Source organism: Oncorhynchus clarkii, chromosome 17 (assembly GCF_045791955.1).
Source record: "Oncorhynchus clarkii lewisi isolate Uvic-CL-2024 chromosome 17, UVic_Ocla_1.0, whole genome shotgun sequence".
NCBI classification, from domain to species: domain Eukaryota; kingdom Metazoa; phylum Chordata; class Actinopteri; order Salmoniformes; family Salmonidae; genus Oncorhynchus; species Oncorhynchus clarkii.
In genome coordinates, this window is record NC_092163.1 from 34,282,160 (window position 1) to 34,298,824 (window position 16,665).

The 16,665-nt window shown below is 43.5% G+C and overlaps 1 protein-coding gene across 1 annotated transcript in view; it reads left to right on the plus strand.

The window, feature by feature from the left end:
• Positions 1-8,638: 8,638 nt before the first annotated feature.
• The window catches only part of LOC139370727 (plexin-B1-like), a 132,965-nt gene continuing 124,938 nt past the window's right edge, over positions 8,639-16,665 (plus strand). The window contains exon 1 of the mRNA XM_071110382.1: positions 8,639-9,013. The gene's annotated coding sequence lies outside the window, so the exon portion shown is untranslated. The remainder of the gene's footprint in view (positions 9,014-16,665) is intronic.

The window sequence follows — 16,665 nt, forward strand, 5'->3', positions numbered from 1 at the left end:
GTCTAGCGGCACCAGGGGAATCCCTAGCCTGAATCGGTCCCCCACGTTATAGTTCCGCTTTGCCGGACCAAGCTTCCTCGAGAAGAAAGCGCAGGGGCGGAGCTTCGGTGGCGTGCCCGAGCGATGTGATAGCACGGCTCCCACCCCAGCCTCGGACGCGTCCACCTCCACTATGAACACCAAAGAGGGGTCCGGAAGAGCCAGCACGGGAGCGTCGGTGAACAGCTCCTTCAGGCGACTGAAGGCTCTGCCCGCCTACACTAACCAGCACAGGCGCTCCGGCCCCCCCTTCAGCAGTAAGGTAATGGGAGTAGCCACCTGATAAATCTCCAGTAGTAATTGGCAAACCCTAAAAACTGCTGCACCTCCTTTACCGTGGTCGGAGTCGGCCAATTACGCAAGGCTGTAACGCGGTCACACTCCATCACCACCCCAGAGGAAGTGGAAATGCGATAACCCAGGAAGGAAACGGCTTGTTTGGAGAAAACGCACATTTCTCAGCCTTGACGTACAGGTCATGTTCCAGCAGTCGCCCAAGTACCCTACGCAACAGAGACACGTGCACGGCACGTGTAGCAGAATAGATCAGTATATCAGCGATATACACCACCATACCCTGCCCGTGCAGGTCTCTGAGAATCTCATCTACGAAAGATTGGAAAATGGATGGAGCATTCTTCAACCCATACGGCATGACGAGGTACTCATAATGGCCAGATGTGGTACTAAACGCGGTCTTCCACTCATCTCCCTCCCGGATACGCACCAAATTATTCACACTCCTAAGGTCCAGTTTTGTGAAAAAACGCGCCCCGTGAAATGATTCCAACGCCATGGCGATGAGAGGTAGCGGGTAAACCCCACTGTGATGGAATTTAGACCTCTATAAACGCAGACCTCCCTCCTTTTTCTTCACAAAAAATAAGCTTGAGGAGACGGGTGACGTGGAGGGCCGAATGTACCCCTGTCCCAGAGATTCAGTGACATATGTCTCCATAGCCACTGTCTCCTCCTGAGACAACGGATACACGTGACTCCTGGGAAGTGCAGCGTTTACCAGGAGGTTTATCGCGCAATCCCCTCGTCGATTAGGTGGTAATTGGGTCGCCCTCTTCTTACAGAAGGCGATAGCCAAATTGGCATATTCAGAGGGAATGCTCACAGTGGAAACCTGGTTTGGACTGACCCCCGTCGTCACACCGATGGAAACTCCTATGCCCCTCCCTGAACACACCTCTGACCACCCTCGGAGAGCCCCCTGTCTCCATGAAATCTCAGGATTGTGATTAGCCAGCCAGGGAATTCCCAGCACCACTGGAAACGCAGGTGAATCAATAAGGAAGAGACTAATCCGCTCCTTATGATCCCCTGCATTACCATGTCCCGTGGAACCGTGACCTCCCTGACCAGCCCTGACCCTAATGGTCGGCTATCTAAGGAGTGCATCTAAGGAGTGCACAGGGAAGGGTTGGTCTAGCGGCACCAGGGGAATCCCTAGCCTTAACGCGAGCCCACGATCCATAAAGTTCCCAGCTGCGCCTGAATCGACTAGCGCCTTATGCTGTAGAGAGGGAGAAAACTCAGAGAAAGAAATTAATAGGAACATATGACCAACAGGGAGCTCTGGGTGAGTCTGGTGCTAACTCACCTGGGGTGAACGAGGAGGGCTCTGCCTGCCCTCCCGACTCCCAGACCAGCTATTCCAGCACTGATTGGCAGTGTGTCCTCTCCTACCACACCTGGTGCAGGAGGAGCCTCCTCCTCCGGTCCCCCTCGATGCGGCCCCCCCTAACTCAATGGGGATTGGAGCGGGAGGGCCGGGAGGTGGAACCAACAGGGCCCGTTCTGGATGCCCGCGGGCAGCCAGCAGGTTGTCTAGTCGGATGGACATGTCAATGAGTTCGTCGAGGGAGAGGGTGGCGTCCCGACAAGCTAGCTCCCTGCGGACGTCCTCCCAGAGGGTACAGCGATAGTGGTCCATCAGGGCTCTGCCGTTCCACCCCGCCCCAGCGGCCAAGGTCCGGAACTCCAGCGCACAGTAATGCGCGCTCCTCGTCTCCTGTCGCAGGTGAAACAGCCGTTCACTACCACTACTCAGGGTAGTGGTCCCTCACCGAGTCTGGACCATTCCACACTTCATTGGCCCACTCCAGGGCTCGACCCGTCAGACAGGAGACAAGGACGCTCACGCTCTCCTCCCCCGAGGGAGTTGAATGAACGGTAGCCAGGTACAGCTCCAGCTGTAGTAAGAACCCCTGGCACCCAGCCGCCATTCCATCGTATTCCCTGGGGAGCGCCAGCCGCAGAGCACCGGATCCGGACGCCGTAGGAGGGGTAGGTGGTGCTGGCGGTGTCACGCCCTGACCTTAGAGCTTTTTATGTCTCTATTTCGGTTTGGTCAGGGTGTGATTTGGTTGGGCATTCTATGTTCCTTTTTCTATGTTTTTGTATTTCTTTGTTTTGGCCGGGTATGGTTCTCAATCAGGGACAGCTGTCTATCGTTGTCTCTGATTGGGAACCATACTTAGGTAGCTTTTTCCCACAGGGTTTTTGTGGGTAGTTCATTTCTGTTTAGTGTTTTGCACCTTTCAGGACTGTTTCGGTTATTCCCTTTGTTATTTTGTTATAGTGTTCAGTTTTAATAAAAAAAGAGTGAACACTTACCACGCTGCGCTTTGGTCCGATGATTCCTCTTCTTCCGACGACGAATACCGTTACAGGCGGAGGAGGAGCTGGGGGTGAGGTAGGGAGGCCACTCCTCTCCCATCGGTCCATCCTCTCCATCATTTGGTCCATTGCCGACCCGATACGGTGGAGAATGGCCTTATGATGGTGGACTCGCTCCTCCATGGATGGGAGAGGAGGTGCAGCTGCTCCTGCTGACTCCATGAAATGGTGCCGGCTTCTGTCACAACGCCTGGAGTGGTGGGTGCGGAGTCAAATGCAGAGAGCAGAGGATACTGGGGAAATCAGACTTTATTAGGTCTCCAAAGCTAACGCCCAAAACAACAGGCGAAATTAGCCACAAAATTGTCCAAACCAACACTGGGCACAAACTGACAGGAACACAACACGCACAACCTGACAAACAGAAAGCAAGCCTGCACAAAAACAGATGGGCCTAACTGGCTTAAATAGACTGAATCAAAAAACAAAATAAGAGACAGGTGCAACCAATAAGACCAAACAAACAGAAAAGGAAAAGGGGATCGGTGGCGGCTAGTAGACCGGCGACGATGACCCCAGAGCGCCGCCCGAACAGGCAGGGGAGCCACCTTCGTTGGGAGTCGTGACACAATTGGGTTGAGGTCGGGTGATTGTGGCGGCCAGGTCATCTGATGCAGCACTCCATCACTCTCCTTCTTGGTCAAATAGCCCTTACACACACTGGAGGTGTGTTGGGTCATTGTCCTGTTGAAAAACAAATGATAATCCCACTAAGTGCAAACCAGATGGGATCACTACAGAATGCTGTGGTAGCCATGCTGGTTAAGTGTGCCTTGAATTCTAAATAAATCACTGACAGTGTCACCAGCAAAGTGCCCCTACACCATCACACCTCCTCCTCCATGCTTCATGGTGGGAACCACATATGCGGAGATCATCCGTTCCCCTACTCTGCGTCTCACAAAGACACGGCGGTTGGAACCAAAAATCTCAAATTTGGACTCATCAGACTAAAGGACAGATTTCCACCAGTCTAATGTCCATTGCTCATGTTTCTTGACCCAAGAAAGTATTTTCTTCTTATTGGTGTTAGTAGGGATTTCTTTGCAACAATTTGACCAAGAAGGCCTGATTCACACAGTCTCCTCTAAACAGTTGATGTTGAGGTGTCTGTTACTTGAACTCTGTGAAGCATTTATTTGGGCTGCAATTTCTGAGGTAACTTTATGGAATTAATCCTCTGCAGCATAGGTAACTCTGGGTCTTCCTTTCCTGTGGCGGTCCTCATGAGAGCCAGTTCCATCATAGCTCTTGATTGTTTTTGCGACTACACTTGTTCTTGAAATTTTCCGCATTGACTGACCTTCATGTCTTAAAGTAATGATGGACTGTCGTTTCTCTTTGCTTATTTGAGCTGTTCTTGCCATAATATGGACTTTTACCAAATAGGGCTATCTTCTTTACATCCCCTTAACTTGTCACAACACAACTGGTTGGCTCAAACACATTAAGAAGGAAAGAAATTCCACAAATTAACTTTAAACAAGGCACACCTGTTAATTGAAATGAATTCCAGGTGACTACCTCATGAAGCTGGTTGAGAGAATGCCAAGAGTGTGCAAAGCTGTCATCAAGGCAAAGGGTGGCTACTTTGAAGTATCTCAAATATAAAATATATTTTGATTTGTTTAACACTTTGATTACTACATGATTCCATATGTGCCATTTCATAGTTTTGAAGTCTTCACTATTATTCTACAATGTAGAAAATAGTAAAGAAGACAGAAAATCCCTTGAATGAGTAGGTGTGTCCAAACTTTTGACTGGTACTGTATATCATCCTAATCTAGGTGTAGATTACATTCCAGTGTTCGAATTTGTAAAAAAGGCTCCATGGGATTTGTCTTAATGCAACTCCGTGCAGCCAATGTCAATGTCCACTTTAGGTATATTGCAGAGAGTCACTTGTGGATTTGACAGCTATAATGCAGTTCCACCTACGACACTGCCAAAACAAAACAACTTCTTCTTCTTTGGTATCATGGTGTTCGCACATTTTGTTTGTGCATGCTGCCACCTACTGTGGGGAATGTAGGCTCGATCACGTTACATTTTGTGACACAAAAAATAAAAAGGGAAAGAGGAAAGGAGCAGATTGCACCACCAGCAAACCCTACACCTACCTTTGCAATGTATTCACACCCCTTGACATTTTCCACATTTTGTTGTGTTACAGCCTGAATTTAAAATTGATTAAATTGAGATGTTTTGTCACTGAGCTACACACAATACCCCATAATATAAAATTGGAATAATGTTTTTAGACATTTTTACAAATGAATTACAAATGAAAAGCTGAAAATGTCTTGATTCAAATCGTATTGAACCCGTTTGTTATGGCAAGCCTAAATATTGCTTAATTAACAAGTCACATGGACTCACTCTGTGTGCAATAACATGTTAAACATGAGTTTTGATCGACTACCTCATCTCTGTACCCCACACATACAATTATCGGTAAGGTCCCTCAGTTGAGCAGTGAATTTCAAACACAGATTCAACCAAAAGACCAGGGAAGTATTCCAATGCCTTGCAAAGAAGGGAAACTTTAGGTAGATGGATAAAATAAATTAAAAAGCAGACATTGAATATCCCTTTGAGCATGGTGAAGTTATTAATTACACTTTGGATGGTGTGATAGGAGAAAACTGAAGATGGATCAACAACATCGTAGTTACTCCGCAATACTAACCTAACAGACAGAGTGAAAAGAAGGAAGCCTGTACAGAATAAAAATATTTCAAAACCTGTTTGCAACAAGGCACTAAAGTAATACTGCAAAAAAATGTGTCAAAACAATAAACTTTTTGTCCTGAATACAAAGTGTTATATTTGGGGCAAATACAATACATTACAGAGTACCACTCTCCATGTTTTAAAGCATAGTGGTGGCTGCATCGCGTTATGGGTATGTCTGTAATCGTTAAGGACTGGGGAGTTTTTCAGGATAAAAAATAAACAAAATCCTAGACGGAAAAAAAACCTGGTTCGGTCTGCTTTCCACCAGATTTAATTTTCAATGCATTTGCAAACATGATTAAAAACATGTTTTCATTTTGTCATTATGGGGTATTGTGTGTAGATGGGTGAGATTGTTTTTTATTTCATCCATTTTGAAATCAGACTGTAACACAACAAAATGCAGAATAAATCAAGGGATATGAATACAAGCAAATCTGATTTAAAATACAGATAAAAATACACCATATGGAACAGCAGGGACTGTAAAGAGACAGACACACAGGCACATGCATACACACATGATAACATACACACTATACACAGATAATGTATGTATCCAGGCTGTATCACAACCGGCCGTGATTGGGAGTCCCATAGGGCGGCGCACAATTGGCCCAGCATCATCCGCGTTTGGCCGGTGTTGTAAATACGAATTTGTTCTTAACTGAATTGCCTAGTTAAATAAAAAAAGGTAGTAGTAGAGTAGTACCCTGAGGGCACACACTTAATGTGATGTGAAATCTGTTGTGAAATGTATTGTAATGTTTATAAAACTGTATCACTGCCTTAATTTTGCTGGACCCCAGTAAGAGTAACTTTTGCTTTGTGCAGCAACTAACAGGGATCCATAATCAATACAAATATAAATACAAAATTAGCACCATTGTGGAAAGTGGCGAAGGGATGCTCTGGTGTGCTCTGGCAGCACTACATCCCTTTTCCCGTTACACTGAATGAGCTAATTAAAGCGCACCTACTCTTTTGATAAAATGTGTGTCTGTTATGAAAATGTGGGAATATGTGGCCAAGAAAATATTTCTGGCTGGTCTCAAGAATGTAAAACAGTTGGGAGGGGATACTTTTGAAACGGGATTGAGGGAAGTAGAGCAAATATTTTGAATGAGCATGGAGAGCCTCATAAATTTGACGAAATTACCTTATAGCCTAGCTTTCAGTCTAATGCAGCTATTTACTTACTTTTGTAGTCTTGCACAGAATATCAGTCCTGTGTTCAGTACGTTTTTACGTTGAATGGAATTGGTGAAAAACCGAGAGGGGTTGGGGAAGCTGTCAGCATGGCCACTGCCCTTTAAATACGTCACGCAATGCTTCAAGCCACACCTTGCTACACCCACCAAATGGGAGCAAACGTACCTAAAAGTCTGTTCAAGAAAGTTCTGAGTAATGCTTCGAACACACCGACAGTGTCATTGCATTTTGGTACACCAGAATTACATGAATTTCCAATGAAACGTTGCGTTTGCCTTGCAGCATTGCGTTGCAGAGACAGTTGCAGTGCGTTCGGTGTGGTGCATATGTTGGATTTATCTAACAGGTGTCAAACTGTATAGTAGACGGCTTGACAGAAATGGTAGTAGAAGGTGAATGTTGAACTTTTGTTGCATACATATCCAGATGATGCTGCATACTATTTTGAGCAATAATGCTGTTGGTGTGATCGAAGCGTTATGATATACAACGTGAATGCAAGAGATAGGTTGGAATGTTTGAATGAAATACGGGACATGTATATAAAAAATACAAAAAATTAGTGGTGTTTGAATTTGTTGATAAAATGTGGGACATGATTGTTTGGTTGCGGGACGTGGGACAAACGGACAAAATGCAGGACTGTCCCGCACAAGCTAGGACATGTGGTCCCCCTACCTCTGTTCTACGCTGACCCTGGCAACCTCAACCTGTCTCTCTCGCACAGACACTTCTGATCCCCAGCAACATGGGCACCCCCACAATTCACACATTTTTTTTCCCACCAATACTACACATTCCTTTGTCCCATGCCCTCCTGCATACTTCTCACAGCTCGCAATCTCCCTCCTAAACACTGCTGCAACACAGCCTGGTCTTATTGACTAGACATAACGTAGGATATGTAAATCCGGGATATTGAAATGAGTATGATATGTTACATTTGGTATGGTTACATAACACAGGTTACTTAAGGCAAAGACAAAAGGATGATGGTTGAGTGGGCGTATTTATTATATCTTTTTTTATTTACCTTTATTTAACTAGGCAAATCAGTTAACCCTTTAACCCTAACCCCTAGCGTAGCTAAAGTTAGCCAGTTAGCTAACATTAGCCACAACAAATTGGAATTTGTCACATATCATACGTTTGTAAATTTGGAGCATATCGTGCCTTTTGCAAATTCCTAACATACTGTATATTTTGCAAATTCGTAACATTCACAAATGAATGCATACCATACATATCATGGCAAACGGAGTAGCTCGGATTTAAGTACAGTATAATATGAAATACTCTGAGACCAGGTTGTGCAACATGACCATAAACACTGCATCTGAAACACCTTAGTGGGTTCCTGCAAAAACAACTGCAATGTGGATGAGGCTAAAGCTGATCTGAATCAGCCGCTAATCTGTTGCCCCTTTAAAGGGGCCATCTGCTGATACTACAATTTAATTTTTGCACTAAACATGAATTGTACATACCCATTGATTCTTGAAGAATAATTTAAAAATGCCTGATGGGCTTAGTTCAAATGTCCTACCCCATCTCATCAGACCCACAAATATAAGCTTTTGTAAACAATGTAGGCTAATGGTAAACAAACACTGTATAGCCTCAAATCATGGTGAAATGCCAATGTTGATCTGTTGGATGGTCAGTCCTTGCATCCATAATGTAGCTCTGTCAATTAATTTGAGAGCGGTTACATTTCTCCAGCTCCATCCCTGAGCTGTTTACTAAATCAGTGGCGGGGTGCCGTTATTGTTCTTGTTGAACTGCAGACTGCCCCGTTAAGAGAACGAAGTTGGTTGGCCAGGAGGGGTCCGCCAGTCACCAGGGCATTTCAGCAGTCGATGTGACCCAGCCCCTTTATTACGCATATCGGGGGCTGGTTTATCTAGGGCTGTCGTGAGGTAATCTATCCATTCTCGCCGGGCAGGCCGACATGTGGTAATCGTAGAAAGCGCACAGTGCAATATGAGAAAAAAGCAATAACAATACGAGCGCGCACGAGTTGATTTTAAGCCGAGAAATGTACATGGAACATTGCAGACTTTACTAAAGCTAAAGATTGTTTGATCTCGTGAAACAACCTTAAACCAGCAGAAAACTAATACTAACCAAACGCAAGTTTGAACGACAATGGAACTTGCGTTCTCCTGACCCCTGGGAACCGTTGTGATTTGCCTGGATTTAAAAGCACAAGTTGCTGACAAATTGGATAAACTTGCCCTCCAATTCCGCCAGTAGACGGTACTGAACTCACTTTCCTTGTATCCAGAACGAAACGGCGGGTCGTGGAATTAAACCTGATTTATAAGAATCGAAGGTGAGTGAAGGAGGTCTAAGCTTACTGTTATTGTGAAAACCTACTTTTGATGCTTGCAAAACCATGTTTCTCAGAAATGTCGTCAATAGTTCCTGCAAAATGGGTTTATCCCCTAAATACGTGGAGTCTAGTGCAAGTTGCATGCTGATTGTGGCCAATATTATTATTTAATTAAAACGTGTTTTATTGACACGAGAAATATGTTCACATTGCCAAAACAAGTGAAATAAACCAGCAAAAGTTAGAATAAACACATTTAACATCAACCAAAAAAACATTAGAAATTAACAGTAATCATTGCACTCAAACGTTTAAAAAATATATACATTTCAAGGGTTTTAGCAATGTGAAAATAGTTGGTAGTACGAATAGTGGGGTACTTCTATCTTAACGTTGGAAGCCGATACCAATAGTTTCTGTATGGAATCCAGTTTTGCCATGTAAAATGAGTCCTAGTTTTGAATGTGTAAATGAACTTATGTAATACAGAGGCTACTATCACTATTACCCATCAATTCTATTTTCATTAGGCTATATGGGGTGATAAACTTGACCACACTGTAGGTTAGCTTTCCAAAACCACATCGGGAGTCTGTGCAAGGGCGAAATTGTGATGTAGATATTGGTGGGGACTAACAGTAGACTGGTTGTCCTGGGGTCCTTCCATTGAGGTTTTTTGGGGACATTTAAAATATATTTCCTGCAACTTTGCACAGTTTGACAACTTATTATGCCTCTGTTGAGGGGTAATTTGGAAACAGTGGAAGGATAAGTAGAATTTTATTGGGATAGCAGTTTTCCTTTAATAGTACAAATGTTAACTTCCTGCATTTTACCACATTTTGCCATGGGGCAGGGAGCCAAATGTGCAGTTTTATAATGCTATTCTTCACATTTATTCATGAATCTCAGAGAAAATGTTGTAGTTTTAAAACTAATTACCAGCAATGCTACACTTTGTCATGGGGCAAAGAGAAAAATGTTTTTATAGCTCATCTCATGCTATTCTTCACGTTTTGCCATAAGGATGAGAACATTTCAGTTTAAAGCTAATTTCCTGCTACTCTTCACGTTTTGCCATTAAGCTGAGAGAACATGTTTTAAAGTAACTGTCCAGTGAAAATCTCACCTTTTAAAAGTTCATATTCTGTTAACTCATACCCAAATAATTTGGACTCATTATATACTTATATTTGTGGCCAAAGCATAATTTGGAGGGGAAAAAAAACCTTCAAAAACTTGCATCTCAAACAGAACTTTTAAAAAAATGCTTGCGATTTCCTCACAGGGGTTGATGTCATCCTGAGGAGGAGGAGCTGGCCAATCAGCAGTCTACTCTTATTAATATTTTGAATGACCGGTATACGCCCACACCATTCTGTTGTTGGGGGACTGCTCATGCTATTCCAACACAGAGAGGTAGCTTTTTAGCATACTTAATCACAATTTTTTTGGGAAGGAAAACGATTTCACTCCTGTTGTAATTAATGATGGGTCATATTTCATAAAAATTTGGAAACATTGGACAGTTACATTAAAGTTCGACCCTGGACAAAAATACATTTTAAACTGTATAACTGATTAATGCAACATTATACCAGGTAATTTAATGCTAACATTTTTTTTATTAATAAGATATTTGACATTTGTTACCGATCTCTACAGCTTCCACCCAAAACAAATCTTGTGAAATGACTTCAACACATCCCGGAGGAGTTATGTTTAGCTTAGCTAACGAACTAGCTACGTCAGCAGCATTATCAGAATGACACATTGATGAACCATCAAATGCACAGCCAATTTCTGTTTAAAAATTGAGAAAGAGTTGAACCGTTTTCATGCCCAAAGTCGACCGTTAAAGTGAATTTCTTGCAACTCGACACATTCTTCCCTGCTGGTTAGCACATTTTTGGAGATGCAGTAGTATAGTAAATGGAAGGTTTTTTCCAACGTCACTGCTGTTTAGCAGTAGTTAATTGAACCACAGCAGGTGGTGGGTCATTGGAGTTGCTTGTTCTGTTTTTAAAGCCTATTTTATTTATTTAAAAAAATTGCCCCCTTTTCTCCCAATTTCATGGTATCCAATTGATAGTTACAGTCTTGTCCCATCGCTGCAACTCCCGTATGGACTCGGGAGAGGCGAAGGTCAAGAGCCGTACGTCCTCCGAAACACGACCCAGCCAAGCCTCACTGCTTCTTGACACAATCCCCACTTATGCCGGAAACCAGCCGCACCAATGTGTCGGAGGAAACACAGGCAAACGTGTCGGCATGCATGTGCCTGGCCCGCCGCAGGAGTCACTATAGGGCGATGGGGAAAGGGCATCCCGGCCTGCCAAACCCTCCCCTAACCCGGATGACGCTGGGCCAATTTTGCGCCGCCCCATGGGTCTCCCGGTCGACAGCCGGTTGCAACAGAACCAGGACTCGAACCAGGATTTTTAGTGGCACAGCTGGCATTGCAATGCAGTGCCTTAGACCAATGCACCACTCGGGAGGCCCTGTTTTTACAGCCCGTTTTGTCTCTCTCCGGCAGGTGTCGTTGCTTTACATTGCATTCTTTACATTACTTTACCAGTGGTATTTTGTGTATTGCAAATACTTTAATATCAATATCTGGTTTCTATGTTCTATGTTGAAGATGCACATTAAGAAATCCTCTTTCCAGCGATCGCAAGAATGGACTACATGCCTCTTCAGTTCTTTGACGAATTGATCCCTAACAAATTCACATGTTTGATCTGTTCCACTGTTTGCGCCCCAGTTCGTGTCTTGACAGATGCAGTTCTGTGGAAGCTGTCACAAGCTGAGCTACGGTCATACACCCCCTCTCTCTCCACACACACACAATCCAGATCAATAGCATCGGCCCATTATAGCGTTATACATTTTTTTAAATACATTTTTTGTTGTTGATAATTCATGGATTATGTTTAAAATGCTTCTAAAAGTTAGAATAATGTACACAAAAATATTGTTCAAAACAAGCTGTTCAGTTATTTACTACTCTGCTCCTCAGTGACGGTCAGGCAGCTCTGCCTCCGTGGGCGCATCTACCAATGCGAACATTGCTTCGATTGCTTTGCAGGCTATTTGCTATGAGGGGGAAATACCCCAATGAAGTTGCAGGATTTCGTAGCATAAATTATAATAGCACAAAGTAAATGGACCATCCTGGGGCGCTCAAATGTGCTTTCAGTCAGAACTTCTGGGTGTACTCTAGTTTCCTCCCAATGATTGTCTCGCGCCAGACGGCTTACTTCCGCACGTGAGATGTCTGCTCTATCAGGTACAGATGGCCTAAAGCAAAAAGGTAATTGTAATTAACTTGTATATAAATACTACATCCAATAAGAGTCGAAGGACAGAGGGATACACTAGCTAGAACCTTCTCATCACGGATCTGGTAGGATAAAAAAAAAGCATGGCCAATTGTTTCCCGCCATGTTGTTTACCAGGTTCTACTGTAGATGATAGGGCAACATGTTGTGAGGACTAAAACAGCATACAACTGTGTGTATCACAAAGCATGATCAAATTAATTGGCCAACTACAGTAATTTTGAGAAACATTGGTAAATAGTTTGGTTGATTTTATTTTGTTGGCAAATTTAACCAGTTATCTACCTTTTTTTTTATGAGCAGCTAACTAGCTGATAGCTTGCTGGCTAGTTAGCTCCCATGCCAATTTCAAGTCTAAACTAATATTTGATTAACTCGGACATATGAAGTTATTTCAGAATAAAAGTTAATGGGCTAGCACATCATGCTTTGTGACAAACGCAACCTGACAAATGATTTTCTACCACTTAATTTTTATTTCTAAATGTGTCTGTGTGTATTGATATTCAGCTATCCAACAGTGTCATCCATGGCGGACAGAAGAGCCTTCAGTGAGAGTGACTGCCTCGGTGGCCACAGACTGCCTCTGAGTTGTACCATTCCTCAAATGATAGCCAACTGCTCTTCTTTTTAAGCTCATAGCCGCCCTTATAATTTAAGTGACAGATTAAGTTATCGCAACATCATAATCGCAGAAACCACATGGAATATCCCATCCTGATGCTGATTGGCCATTTGATTTGCTTCGTAGTTTGTCAGACCTGGCATCTAATAACGGGGTCATTCCTCGTTGTTTTAGTTATTGAACTTTTCCTGAATAGTTTTGGGCAGTGGCTGCCCCCCAAAAATCCTTTAGCCATGGCATATCGGGTTCCCAGAAAATCCGGAACCGCATTCACTCGTTTTTTTTTACGCTCATCCGCAGATTGTCATTTTTGTGTGTGCTTTTTTTTGTCTTAGGCTGCACGGCATACACAGCTGTCATTTTTGGTTACTAACGGTAAGGCCTAAACTCCCTTGATAGGCTACAAAGACTAGATACGTATTTGTCACAATCAGTTTCTCTATAAAGCATCACTTCTTTTGTTTTGGGTAGATGATTAAAAGGTTTTGAGATGTTTATGGCTGTATTTCGGCAGCATGGAGATCAGAAGACGAACAGAGCATTGTCTTATGGACGGCTAAATTTGTCTGCAGTCATAAATAAATAAATAGGAAGTTACCTTTTTAAACAGAGGAGAGAAAGCTGCCAATTATGTCCCTTGGCTGTGGAAGCTCTAATAAACATAGTTCAAGCTGGCCACTGTTGTAGGAGGTTGCTGAACAGCACTGCTGTTCTCGATTGTGACTAATTGGGACAGATTTTTACCGAGTGTGTAACAGTCACAAAGAAAGCAGTCACCAAGGCTCAAATATGTGGTAAGTTTGCAGACGTGGTAGCCGGCAGGCACAATTTTGCACTTCTACCTGGACAGAGTTGGACAAGACAGATCTGTCTTGACTTGTAAAATGACCCTTGGCTCCATGTATAAATGGGACCATTGTGTTCACTGTGTGACCTTTTGATATTTGACCTGTCATTACCTGAGCCAGAAATGCAATTTTGGAAGGGTGCTAGATGAGTTGGGCAGTGACGATACCAGTATAGCAATATTGGTATTTTTAAAAACCTGCTGTATGTCAAATATTGTGTGCTATAGCTTGGAAAATAAATCAATGTGACTGGATGACAACATGATGATTGTTTCCAACATTAGGGCTGTTTTCCTAAAGAAGTGAAATCCGCCTCGTGTTGTGTTTCCTACCCACGATATGTATCGCAATACTGGTATCGTCCCGGCACTACAGACGAGGGCTGAGGAGTAGGATTTTCTCCCATTTGAACCTTATTCCCTAGATTCACGGGGAATTGTAGTGGAATTTATATTGTAATTTCAATGACTGTTGATTATGTCCATATTATTCCATTGCAATTTAGTCCCTCACCAGTTTGGCTTGCTACTCAAAGAAATTGTACGTTAATGCCCTTACAACTGCTATCACCATAACCCCACTCCCATATTCTGAATAGATTCAATATGGGTGGTGATGTATAGGCTACTGAGGCTGGATTAATTTGAGATTAAACCACAGTGGTATAATATGCATGACTGACTACACTAATTGCCTCGAGTTGAGTTAAAAGGGAATCCATACTTAACAGACTTCTGTGAAAGATAGGGCTCCAGTGATAATGACCCAATTGGGCAGAGCACTCCTCACCTCTGCCAGTAAATGGCACTTGTGTCACCTCAGACACCCTGTAACTGTTAGTGTCAAAGTCTGAAGGGGGATGGGTGTTGGCCATTCTTGTTCTCCGTGGCTGGCAGCTGTACGGGCTAGCATGGACATGTCGTGTCAACACCTATCATCAGTCCTACTCCCTCAAACTTTTGATCTATTTTATTCAACTAGGCAAGTCAATTAAGAACAAATTTACAACGACGGCCAAGCCCTAACCCGGACGACGCTGGGCCAATTGTGCACCGCCCTATGGGACTCCCAATCACGGCTGATTGTGATACAGCCTGGAATCGAACCAGGGTCTGTAGTGACTCCTCTAGCACTGAGATGCAGTGCCTTATACCGCTGCACCACCCAGTAGCCCAATCAAATGAGTGAGCCTCAGTCCTTCAGTCAGTCTGTCCGTCCTTTTGTCAAGTCGTCCCCAGCAAAGGCAAGTAGGCGGGCGGAAGCTGTCTGAGCGGCTAGACACTTTCGTGATTGGTCTTGTTTAGCTTTCATCGTGACATTTATCCTGCCAGCCTGGTGATTAACAGGTGGGGAGATGTCAAGGACGGGGAGATTTGATAAACTGTGACTGGGTGGCGATGGCTGTAGATCAGTGGTGGTGTTGATTAAATTATGTCTTGCAGCAGCACACTCAGTCAGGCCAGAGGTGTCACCACAAAGTGCCATATCCTGTCATGATACATTGGCGCACACTCGCAGCCCTGAAGAGTTGGAACGGCTTTGGGCTACCAGAATAGGCCCATGTTGATAACCCTAACCCTGCAATGAGGGAAAGACTGCCACCACTTGCATCGAGCTGGCAGGATGGTCGCCTACTGACTGGTTAATTGGATGAGGATAATTGCTCTGGTGTGTTTCCCCTCTTAGATATGGTAAAGCCCCTATCCATCCAAGACTGGAGGGCAATTCCAAGGTAACGGAATTACGCTGAGACTCCGATTTTTAACATTTAAAACGTATACCAGTTTAACGAAACAAAATAACTCTATGCACAAGGACTACCTTCGACTATTTCCACTGAACATTTTACAAAAACACATTTACGGGAAGAACTGTGCAGATCCAAAGTTTGGATAACATAATACAACTGAGGGAGATATTACTGTAATTCTGTAACTTTGTATCTGCAGTTTTTCCAGTAAATGTAACTTTATAAATTGTTCAAAGTAGTCGTCGAATGGTTTGTTAAACTTTGAAATTGATGGCTATTTGGCATACATTTTAAAGTGAGAGTCTCGGCGTAATTCCTTTATTGTGGAATTGCCCTGGAGCAAATCTGTTAAACATGGATCGAAGTACGTGTTGGGAAGGATGGCCAGCCTTGTTTTAAAGTGGTCTTACCCCTCAACAATCATGGCCAGATTAAATACTCTATTTTAATTATATCAGTGGGCATTAACTCAGTAACCTTATCAGAATGGTCTGGTCTTTTAATGGGGCTTTGCAAGCCAACAGACGCAAAAAGATTAAGAAGAATATACCGGTGGCAAAAAGCGCAATCCCCCTGAAAGAGGGGGGTCGGGTGGGTTTCAGAATCAGATACCCAGTGCCACACTGACTATTTAAACCATTTGAGGTCTTTGGATCTGGCTAGATGGCAGCTATCTGACAAATATATCTCTAGATATCAATCAAAGGCTGCATTTTTTGTTGTTGTAGCAAATAAGGTTCTGAGAATGACGGAAGACAACGGGCTTCCCGCTCTATTACATCACAGTGGACATATTGTATGTAATGTGCTTTGAAACAAAATAAATAAAATGGTTGTTCCCGTTAAACACTTGCCCCCCCCAACCCCCCTTCCCCCAAACACATGTAATAATAGGACTATAAATTGTGCTTTCCTGTATTATATATTATACGGAGCCATTTACTTTTTTCGTATTCTTAATTATAACAACTTCCGTACGGGCTCGGGAGAGACGAAGGTTGAAAGTCATGCGTCCTCCGATACACAACCCAACCAAGCCGCACTGCTTCTTAACACAGCGCGCATCCAACCCGGAAGCCAGCCGCATC